Genomic DNA, 11,837 nt, shown 5'->3' with positions numbered 1-11,837 from the left:
TTTTCAGAGTAAAATTTTATGTTTCAATAAAGATGATGTAAACAATAAGTTTATTTTTATTCTTATACAAGTTTACCGAGTGTGAGATCTGAAATATTTCGCAAGATATTGTTTACGGGAATTTTAATATTAACATTGTTCGCATGAATATGGTTTTAACATTTTATGGTGTTTCCTATGTTTCGTCAGATCTTTTCTACTAAAACATGAATATACACATATTTTACAAGAATATGGGTTTCCCCTAACGTGAAATTTCATGTGGTTCGCTAGACTATGTTTGTATGCACTTGAGTAATCACATAGTTTACAAGAATATGGTTTTTCTCCAGAGTGAGTTCTTTTGTGTCTCTTTAGCTCTGATTTAACTGAACATGAATATTTACACACTTCACAAGAATATGGCTTTTCCCCAGAGTGAGTTCTTTTGTGTCTCGTTAGATTATGCTTATATGAAGATGAATATTGACATTGTTTGCAAGAATATTTCTTTTTACCAGTGTTAGTTCTCATATTCATCGCTGGATTTGGTTTCTTAGAAAATGCATTTTCCCTTTGTTCCCAAGAATATGGGTTTTCTCCAGGGTGAGTACTCATATGCATCTCTGGATTTGGTTTCTCTGAACTTGAATATTGATATTGTTCACGAGAATATGGATTTTCTCCAGGGTTACTACTCATATTCATTGCTAGATGTGGTTTCTCAGAAAAGACATTTTCCCATAGTTCCCATGAATATGGGTTTTCTACAGTGTAAGTACTCATATGCGTCGCTAGATTTGGTTTCTCTGGACTTGAATATTGACAAATATGAGATTGTTTTGCCACAGATGACAGTTTATATCTTCAAACACGAATATGATTTTCTCTGTAGGAAATATTAAAGAAAATATAGACTCGTTCAGATTCAACACAAGCGTTCAAGCAGGAACATCTGCAAAGAAAAAATAAATATAATGTTATTAATTGTTGCCAATATCATTTTAAGTGCTTTGTATTAAAATATTTGAAATTTTCATCGTTATGGAATTTGTTTGACTGTTTAAGAACAATTATTTTGAGATTTCGCTTTTATATTAATACAATCATAACTACGTATTATGTCTTTTATATTGATACAATCATAACTATGATGAATATCTTTTATATTGATACAATCATAACTACGATGAATATCGTTTATATTTATACAATCATAACTATGATGAATATCTTTTATATTGATACAATCATAACTATGATGAATATTTTTTATATTGATACAATCATAACCACGATGAATATCGTTTATATTGATAAAATCATAACTATGATGAATATCGTTTATATTGATACAATCATAACTATGATGAATATCTTTTATGTTGATACAATCATAACTATGATGAATATCTTTTATGTTGATACAATCATAACTATGATGAATATCTTTTATATTGATACAATTATAACTACGATGAATATCTTTTATATCGATACAATCATAACTACGATGAATATCTTTTATATTGATACAATCATAACTACGATGAATATCTTTTATATTGATACAATCATAACTACGATGAATATCTTTTATATTGATACAATCATAACTATGATGAATATCTTTTATATTGATACAATCATAACTACGATAAATATCGTTTATATTTATACAATCATAACTATGATGAATATCTTTTATATTGATACAATCATAACTATGATGAATATTTTTTATATTGATACAATCATAACCACGATGAATATCGTTTATATTGATAAAATCATAACTATGATGAATATCGTTTATATTGATACAATCATAACTATGATGAATATCTTTTATGTTGATACAATCATAACTATGATGAATATCTTTTATGTTGATACAATCATAACTATGATGAATATCTTTTATATTGATACAATTATAACTACGATGAATATCTTTTATATCGATACAATCATAACTACGATGAATATCTTTTATATTGATACAATCATAACTACGATGAATATCTTTTATATTGATACAATCATAACTACGATGAATATCTTTTATATTGATACAATCATAACTACGATGAATATCTTATGTATATGTTTATTCAATTTTCACCCCAAACAAGGTAGAGTGCACCTTTTTAGTAAGGGTTACCATCGGGGACATAAGTTTTAGGGTATTATGAAGAGAGATGAGTGGGAAGATGTCTGTTTATATGACACTTGAACTTCTGCATGCCAGTATAGTTGTGAAAGCAGAAACCCGGGAGCGAGTTTCAAAGTCTAGCAGTCCTGGGGAAGAAACTATTGGAGTAGAAGGCTTTTTTACACCTTGTGATCTCTACTTTGAAGGGATGACATTTAGGTGCTTGCCGCGTTTGTCGGGGGTGCTCACGTCGAGGCGTACAAGTGCTTGTAGTTCGTCAGAGCATTCATCATTAAAGTAGTTTTAGAACATGCAGAGCGATGCAACATTTCGTCTATGTGACATAGGTTCTGAACTGTCATCTAAGCTTCGGCATATCAGGTTTGCGACTCTCTTTTGAACCCTGCCAAGAAGTAAGAGCCAAATAGCAGATGCACCAGCCCAACTGTGAAAACAGTACTCCATACATGGACGAATGGTGGCCTCATAGAGGTATAGGATACTTTAAAGCATAAGTAGTTTTCTAGCACGGTACAGAGAGCCCACTTTTTGGCAGCAGCCTTGGAAAAGCTCACAATGTATCTATTCCAGTTCATGTTCCCTGTAAATGTTTGGCCGAGGAGTTTAAAGGAAGTACTTTAGGGTAATGTGTTTTAAACATTGCTGTTGGTGGTAGAGAAGGTTTCTTGTAATTATTGAAGGAAACAAGCTTAGTCTTGGCAGCATTGAATGTGGCCCTCTATTTTTGTCCCCAGTCCACTACAGATTGGAAACCATCCTCTAGTGTTTCTGCCATTTCCTTAGATATGTGTTCATTTGTTTTTCCCTCGTGCCTGGTATAGAGTGTGGTGTCATCAGCAAATATACCCATCTCCGAAACAATTTTATCAGAGGTCATTCATGAATATCAAGAAAAATAAAGGTCCAAGGATAGACCCATGAGGTACTCCCGCATTTATATCATACTAGCAAAAGTACCCGTCGTTGACTGGATTCAAAAACAGCCTACAGAAAACGGACTGATTTATTAAAGTACTAGCGGGGGTACCCGGCGTTGCCCGGGTGTTTGTAGGTGTGTGTGGTGTTTAATAAAAAGAAACCGGGGGGGTAGGATCGAACCCGAAGCCCTGAGGCGAAGTTTGAAAATAAAATCGGCCAGCCAGAATGAGTTACTGAAAGATGTTTGAATTTATTTAAGTAAGAACCAAATTGACAGGTGCGCGCCAGGAAGTCGTCGAGCGTTATGACGACGAGAGAAGGTTTGTTTGTTATAAGCGAAGTAAAAAAAGAAAACGTTTTAATTAAGCAGGGGGGGGGTAATCAAATCCTCGGAAAAAACACAAAACTAACGTAAGGCAAACGAACGATTAAAACAGAAAACGAACACGTGAAAAATGGCTTAAATAAGCCTGTTTCGATATTAAATTTTAAAAAATCGGTGGGTATCCGGGTGTTTTGGTGTGTGTGGTCGGCGCTGGGTAATCTAAGTTAAAAAAAATCAGAAAAACGAACGTTACGTGAAAAATTGCTTAAATAACTCTGGTTCAATATTTAAATTTAAAAAATCGAAAAAAAAGGCATCTCACACCACGATTCGAACCCAAAACGTTTAGATAATGAGCCAACGTTCTAATCGACTGACCTAACGCGACGTACATTAAATTTGTTCAGTTTTTCACCTATTTAAAGTAAATCAGGTCATGACATCATCTGGCGGATGCGTAGAACCGCTCGTCGTCACGAGAAGACCGTTTTTGTTGACCCCCTCCTGTCGAAAATTATCGATTTCATGGTGAAAAATGAGCGTTTTTGGCAAATTTTTCAATATTTTTCGAGTGAAGGATGAGGCTTCGATATGATACCGTGTTTGTGAATTTACGTCATGTCTGTCGAAAGTTTTTAGCAGACACACAAACATACACACATACATACAGTTTCGCTTTTATATATATATAGATTTCAGTTACGACCGTCAACCTAGATTTTTCTGTTATCTAATGTATATATGTTTGTGTATCTTCAGATACACAAACATACATACATACATTTTCGCTTATATATATATATATATATATATATATATATATATATATATATATATATATCAGTTACGACCGTCAAGGACAACCTAGAAGGATTTAATTACTTTATGTATTCTTCCAGTGATACAATATAATTGTGCCATACCCTGTCAGAAGCCTTAGATATATCGGGGGCTACCGCTCTACCCTCCAGTGTTTTGTCCAGTGAACGGTATATACGTTCAGAGATTACAGTTAGGATATCTGCTGTGGAATGGGCTGGCATAAATCCATATTGATTGTCGGTCAAGGGTTTAGCAGTTGTACGGTGATGGACTAGAGCTTGATTAATTAAAGACTAAAATATTTTGGCGAAAAGCGGGAGAAAGCTAATGTGGCGATGATTTACTGGGTCAGTTCTTTCGCCAAAATGTTTTAAACTGGCACCACAGAAGCAAGAAAGCAAGATTCGTTGAGACATTTCTTGTAACGTTTAGATAGAACTGGAGCAACCTCAGCGGAGCATTTTTTAATAGCACAGCTGGGATGATATCGGGTCCACATGCTTTTGAGGTGTCTAGGTTTTTTATGATTTTTTTTTTTACAAGTTGATCACCACTTATCAAGGCCCGGAAGATAAGTGAAAATGAGATTAAATAAAAACCATCTGTTTTTAATAAAAACAAAAATTTAAAAAAATGCGTTCTATTTTTGTATCTAGTCTGACGACTTTGTAGCATTTTTCTCGGCTAATGAACAGTTGTGGTCAATACATATATATATATATATATATATATATATATATATATATATATATATGGACAACACACTGGATTTTGCAACGAGAAAGTAATTATAAAAAATTAAAAATACTTGAAGCACTATATATAAAAACCTAGCACCCATCTATAAATAGCATTAATTTTGAAATTAGCAATAATGTGCTGAAATGTTTAGCATAGCCAGTATACGACTGGTTTTACTAACATTGCCTTTTATCCTAATTTTTAATCGAGTTTTTTTCACTCGTAAATGTATATTTTAATCGACTTTTCATTGACTCTTTATCATTCGTAACTATATATTTCACTTCTATTTTTAATATTTTATCTCCACCTGATGATGATTCAAGAATGAACATTTGTGGTCATATATATATATATATATATATATATATATATATATATATATATATATAATTAAATGCTACATGTACATTTCTTTGAAAATAAGAAAATCAAATTTTATGAGTATCCGAGAATTGCTGCATTTTTTTTCACCAGATACCAGGTTTTTAATTATGTATCAACACGTAATCGCTTAAAAAAGTAAAATCCCAGCTTACCAAGTTATTTAAACGTTGGACATTATAATCTTACATTTTCATGCCATATTTATCTGTGCTATTTTTTTTCCTAAATTTATATTTTATGATATTAAAATGTATAAGAAAACTAACTTTTGTTTAACATTGATTAAATCATAAAGTAAGTTTTAATGATTATTACGGACATGATCCAACGGGGATTGCGAAACCCAGAAATCGACGGAATTTGATGATTTTAGGCAGATTTTAAAGAACAAAATTATTAAATCTATGTCGAAATATTGATTTAAAAAAAAATGCTAATTCTTTGGAGGGGGCAATGTCAGTCTCAGAAAAGCGGATTTTTTGGCGGACCTGTACGAGAATGCTCATCCCCTAAAAAAAAGTCGCGTTTTCACTATTTTTTAAAGTTTTTTTTTTTTTGGTACTTGTACAGTTTAGTCAAGACATTAAAAATGAAAATATCGAAAAAGTTTAAATTGCATGTATCCATTATGGAATGAAGTTCTCAGAAAAAAATCACTTAATTTCATCAAGTAGTTTTTATTTTACAGCGAAAAAATAATTTTATGATACCGAGCAAAAGGTTCCATTTTTAGGAAGAAAAGCTAGTAATAAAGATGGGGAGGGAGTGTCGGATCTTTACATTGAGTTATCTCCCGTGGAGTGTTAAAAATGCGAACAATTTTTTTTTAATCCAAGATGCCTGCCTTCAATTTGCTGTCATAAAAAACCTGCTTTTCAGCTGTAAAAAAAACAAAAAACAAAGAAACAAAAACTACTTTATCAAATTAAGTGAAATTTTTTTTCGGAGATCTTCAGTTCAAAACAGATACGTACAATATAACATTTTTTCGATATTTTCATTTTTTTAATGCCTTCATTATACTGTACAAATACAGTTTTTTTTTCTAACGACGATTATCATAAATTAGACTTAAGTATCAAATTAACAAAAAACAATTGAAAAATAAAATAATTTAATGACTTTTAAGAAGGGATGCTAATTACATGACAGGTCGGTAAAAGATAACTACGGGCAAAATGAATGCCGATGCTCAAAATGTATAAACATTTTGACCCCACCCTTTACTTAAAAAAAAAAAAAAAAATCACCAAAAAATTAGGAAATTAACCAATTTTAATGAAATTTTCAGTATTTACCAAATAATGATCGCGGAATATAATGAACTAATTATTTTTATTTTAATCTGAGTGAAAATGTATTAGTTTGTCTGAACAAAAAATACCTTTACTAAAGTTATAGTTTTCAGTAGTAAATAAAAAACGCAAGACTATTTTAATTTTTAACAATAGAAATAAAATAATTTTCATAGGAACATTACAAAAAAAAGCCCCTAAATCCGTATTAATTAATTCTATATATAGAATTCATTAATACGGATTTAGAATTGTAAAAAATATTTCTACTTTTTTTTTAAATTACGAGTTTCGCATAATTTTTATATGCAAGACTTTAATAATTTCCTGGCTCGCAAGAATGTGAAACTTTCGGCGGAACATATTTTTTTTATATACTGTTGAACAATAATTAATAAAAAAAAAAATTTATAAATAGGGACCTAGAAAAATAATTAAATTAAAAAATGCAAAAATTAATACAATCGTTCAGGAATGGAATGTACGGATGCGCGACTGGGTGGGGGAGAACTTCCTCGCTTTTCATTACATGACGTTATTTTCACAATCTTTCAACTGGCTGAAATTTTGGGCCTTCGTAATTTTCGTGTTCACAAAATTTTAGTTTTTTGCTTTTTGCGAACACCAGAATCACTCGGTTTGGGGCTAATTAATATATGTTTTGTACAAACACGGTGTTTTTTTTTTTTCATTCAATTCAATATCTTAGGACTTTACTAATTATCCTATAAATAGACCCTGAAAACTAACATTTATCTTTTAAAGGATTTTTTTACAAGTAATTTATGTAACTTCAATATTTAGCTGAATTAGGTAGCTCGCCGTGAAAACATTTTCATAACTTTTTTTTTTCACGTGTACAAATATTTCTTTTCTTTTTGGAAATGAAGTTCAGTCCTTAATCTTTCAAATACAATCAAAAAGTAGTCGGAAACCTTAAACACAAATCTGTCCGCCCATTTTTGCCCGGACCTAGAAAAGAAATGGATCCTAAGGTAGCAATGAAGTAGATTTTCATTAATTTTTTTTCTTATTAAGTTATTATGTCATCTGTGATAATGGCCAAAAGAATGTTTTAAAAAAAAAATTGTAAAACACGCATTTTAAAGGGTGAGAAATCTCGTACAGATCCGCCGTATTTTTCTTCCGGTAGGTAGCGGGGGAGGGGTCTCAAGTTTCCGCTAGGTAGCAGTGTCGGTTGTAGAGAAGTAGATTTGCTAAAAACATGGCCGCTAAAGAATACAATGCATAATACTGTTTTTTATATCTCGATTACCACTGTCTTTTCAAAATTTCAATGCGATTTTCGTATTCAGCATAGTCGAAAACCTATGTAAGTCGTCATCTTAAAGAACATTGTGGACCTAATGTAAAAAAATACCCTTTATTTTTTTGTTACACCTCATTGTAATGATGTATTCTGTATGATAGATTCCTGAATAAATCGTTTTTTCTGTAAAAAAATATTACCTTTTTCTTCAGTAAATACAAAATATGAACCGTTTTTGTTTAAGTTTTAACCGTATTTTTGTTGTTCATTGTTGGAGAACAGTAAAAAAAAAATCATCCCCTTCTGTTATAGTTGCCATTTTTTTGTGGATAATGAGAATATATTTTAACTAATGTTTTTATTAAATAATGCATTTTTTTTTATTGTTAGAGAACAGTAACAAAGAAAAAAAAATCATCCCCCTCCTGTTATAGTTGCCATTTTTTTTCCTACTGAGAATATATTTTACATAATGTTTTTATTAAATAATGAAATGTTTATTAATTAAATAATTTAATTTGAGTCGCTTCTAGACAATTGGGACAATATTTTGTAGTCGATAAATGAAGTTTTCTGATAAAAAAGCAATGGTTTAAACTGATCTTTTGTTAATTCTATGAAATTACAATGATAGCTTCCAAATTATGCAGTCAAAATTACCCAAATATGACAGAATTATTTAAAAAAAAACTAACCGTGGTAACAGTTGGAACATTCACGCCATCCTGTTTAAATCGAAACGGAAAATTATCTCCCTTTTGAACTCTCCTGTATCTTACGATCAGTTTCCTCAAATCTAATTGTTGTATTTCCTTTAATAAATAATATTCTACCTTATTGTTTTTCGTAATTTTTTATATAATCATCGTAAAAATACGGTGAATACGTTGATACACTTGCTTTCATGTGGGATTCACTTTTAGAATTTCCGAACTTTCGTCCCTATAATGCAGAAGCGCTAAATTAAAACAAACAAAGTATTTTTAAAGTTAAATATTTATAATTTCCTACTTTTGACACCATGTTATTTTCCTGTCCCATAAAACACATTACTATTTTTAGATATATAGTAAATAATATTGCCGTATCTCACATAATCGATTCCTAAATGTTTTTTTTAAAACATCAATAAAATTATTTTATAATAATGATGACTTTACCCATATAGAATATTGTTTAATATTTTTATATAAACAGAAATAAAATTATTTTTACATAATATATCCCTTATTTTAGATTATGCCTTATGAAATATGTTTAATATAAATATATTTTTAAATATATTTTTTTATTTAATATTTCTTGACATTTTCATATTAACATAAATTTTTAAAAACAAGTACCCCATATAGCATTCGTGAAAATATTTCTTTAATTTTAATTAAATGCTTATATATTAATTTTAAAGTATATTTGAGAATTTAACAGAGAACCCCTGAAACAAAAAGTAAAAATATATGAGTGAAAAATTAAAATGTATGGCAGTTAAATATGACCAAAGGCAATATAAATTATAGTTTTAACTATCTGGAAACGTTTTGTGTGGGTAAACATTTTTTAAAGCGTCTATTTAATTCCAAACACAAGTAGTGACAAGTTGGAGAGTTAGAACGACAAGATGGTTGACATTCAACTGCGAAGTCTCGATAATCGCTTAAAGCAAAGTAGAAACACGGTACTAGTTCACTTGTTGATCCGTGGTGAAATATTAACGTTATTATTTAAAATAACATTTTTAACATGGGGAGGGGGTGTTTTGTATTCTATACTTTAACTTTACACTTGAATAAACATTTTTTTTTTAAATTAAACTTGGAAATACGATTTTAAAAATAGCGCCGATCAGTAACTGCACTAGTACCTAGAAACTTTTACTTGTCGGCCATATTTTCTTTATAACTTTGCAATTCGGCATTATTTGTTTTTTTTTTTAATAAAAAGGTGCAGTGCACTTACTGATCCGCGCTATTTTTAAAGCGTATTTTCAAGTTTAATTAAAGTTTTGTTTTAATTGTAAGGTTAAAGTATAGAATAGGTACAAAAAGCCTCCCTTCCTCATGTTAAGAATGGCTTTTCAAATAATAACGTTATTATTTCAGCACGGATCAATAAGTGCACTAGTACAAAAAAAATAAAATAAAATAAAATAAAAATAAAAAATAACACCAAAACGTATCCCGCTCGGAAGAAAATAACTTTGATTTATTTTTTATATATTAAGAATTTTACCTTTTTTTTGTTCGTTTTGCCTTTGCTAAATATCTATATTTATTTTTTAAACTTTCATAATTGTTTTGTTTAAATAATAATTAGAAAAACTTATAATCGGACTTTTTTTGTTCTGATTATACAGGGTGTTTCAAAAGTCTTGGGAACATTACAACTATAATAAATAGCTTATGTTACCAAGACTTTTGCCTGCATTGCCTTTTTCTTTCGATTGGATGTTGAGGTTAACTTCAATTCTTATGGTTTCGGTTGTTCATTTAATTTTCGATGAAAATACAGATTAAGCTTTTATGCACTCGATATCACCATGTTAAGCATGGGTTTCTAAATAATAGCGTTAGTATTTCAGCACGGTCCGTGTTTTGTATAAGTAAGAAAAAGGGTACTCACGCAGAGAGTAATCCGAGCTAAAATAATAACGTTATTATTTAAAAAGCCATTCTTAACATGCATGCGAACGGGAGGGTGTTTTGTACCTCTTTTGTACTTTCGCCTTACCATTGAATAAAAAAAAAAAAAAAACTTTAATTTAACTTGGAAATAGGATTTAAAAAATAGCGCGGATCACTCTCTGCATTAGCACCACAAAAAGAAAATTGCAATTTCATTTTAAAGAAAAGGGTTTATTAAATTAATGTTTGTTCAATTTCGGATTCATTTATAAATCAAACTGATTTTTATTTTGAATTAAAAATAAAATGAACATTAAAAGCAAATTGTTTTCTAAAAATCCATGTAAACAATGGAGAAACCGATTTAAAATATCAAACGTTGAACTGACTTCACAGTTGACAGCCATTTTGAGGGGAAAACTATACATTTTACCATTGAATTTTTTATATTTTAAGTATAAAAGGTTTTTTTTATATATATAGAATAGAGTTCTATATACTCGATCACCATGTTAAGAGTGGGTTTCTAAATAATAGCGTTAATATTTCAGCACGAAAGCACAGTACGAAAAAGTAAACTGGGTACTTGTACAGTTTAACCAAGACATTAAAAAAAATGAACATATCGAGAAAAAAAAAGTTATATGGTGCGTTTTGAACTGAAGATCTCCGAAAAAAAAAAAAAAAAAAGTCGCTTAATTTGATCGAGTATTTTTTTTTTTTTACAGCAGAAAAACACGTTTTTTTTATGAAAGCGCGTCGCTTCGAAGACGACATCTTGGGTTTGTTTTAAATTTTTGTTAGCTTTTTTAGAAACGACACGGGGGATAACCCCATGTAAAGCGCCGACACTCCCTCCCCATCTTTATTTATTAGCTTTTCTTCTTAAAAAATCGAACCTTTTGTTCGACATCATAACAAATTGTTTTTTTCGCGGTAAAATAAAAAAAACTTGATTAAATTAAGTGACATTTTTTTCGGAGAACTTCATTCCATAATAGATACGTACAATTTAAACTTTTATTTTCGATATTTTCATTTCATCTTTATCAACTAGCTTCTTCTTAAAAAATCAAACCTTTGGCTCGGCATCATAAATTGCTTTTTCGCGGTAAAATAAAAAAAAATACTTAAGTGAAAATTTTTTTCCGGAGAACTTCATTCCATAACAGATATGTACAATATAAACTTTTATTTTCGATATTTTAATTTTTTAATGTCTTGACTAAACTGTACAAGTACCGTAAATTGTAATTTAATTTTAAAGAAAAAAGTTTGTAAAATTAATGTTTGTTCAATTACG

The sequence above is a fragment of the Euprymna scolopes genome, chromosome 46 (genome assembly GCF_053919585.1).
Source record: "Euprymna scolopes isolate OS-2025 chromosome 46, ASM5391958v1, whole genome shotgun sequence".
Classification (NCBI taxonomy): domain Eukaryota; kingdom Metazoa; phylum Mollusca; class Cephalopoda; order Sepiida; family Sepiolidae; genus Euprymna; species Euprymna scolopes.
The sequence above is the reverse complement of the archived record's forward strand: the minus strand, read 5'-3'. Positions refer to the sequence as shown.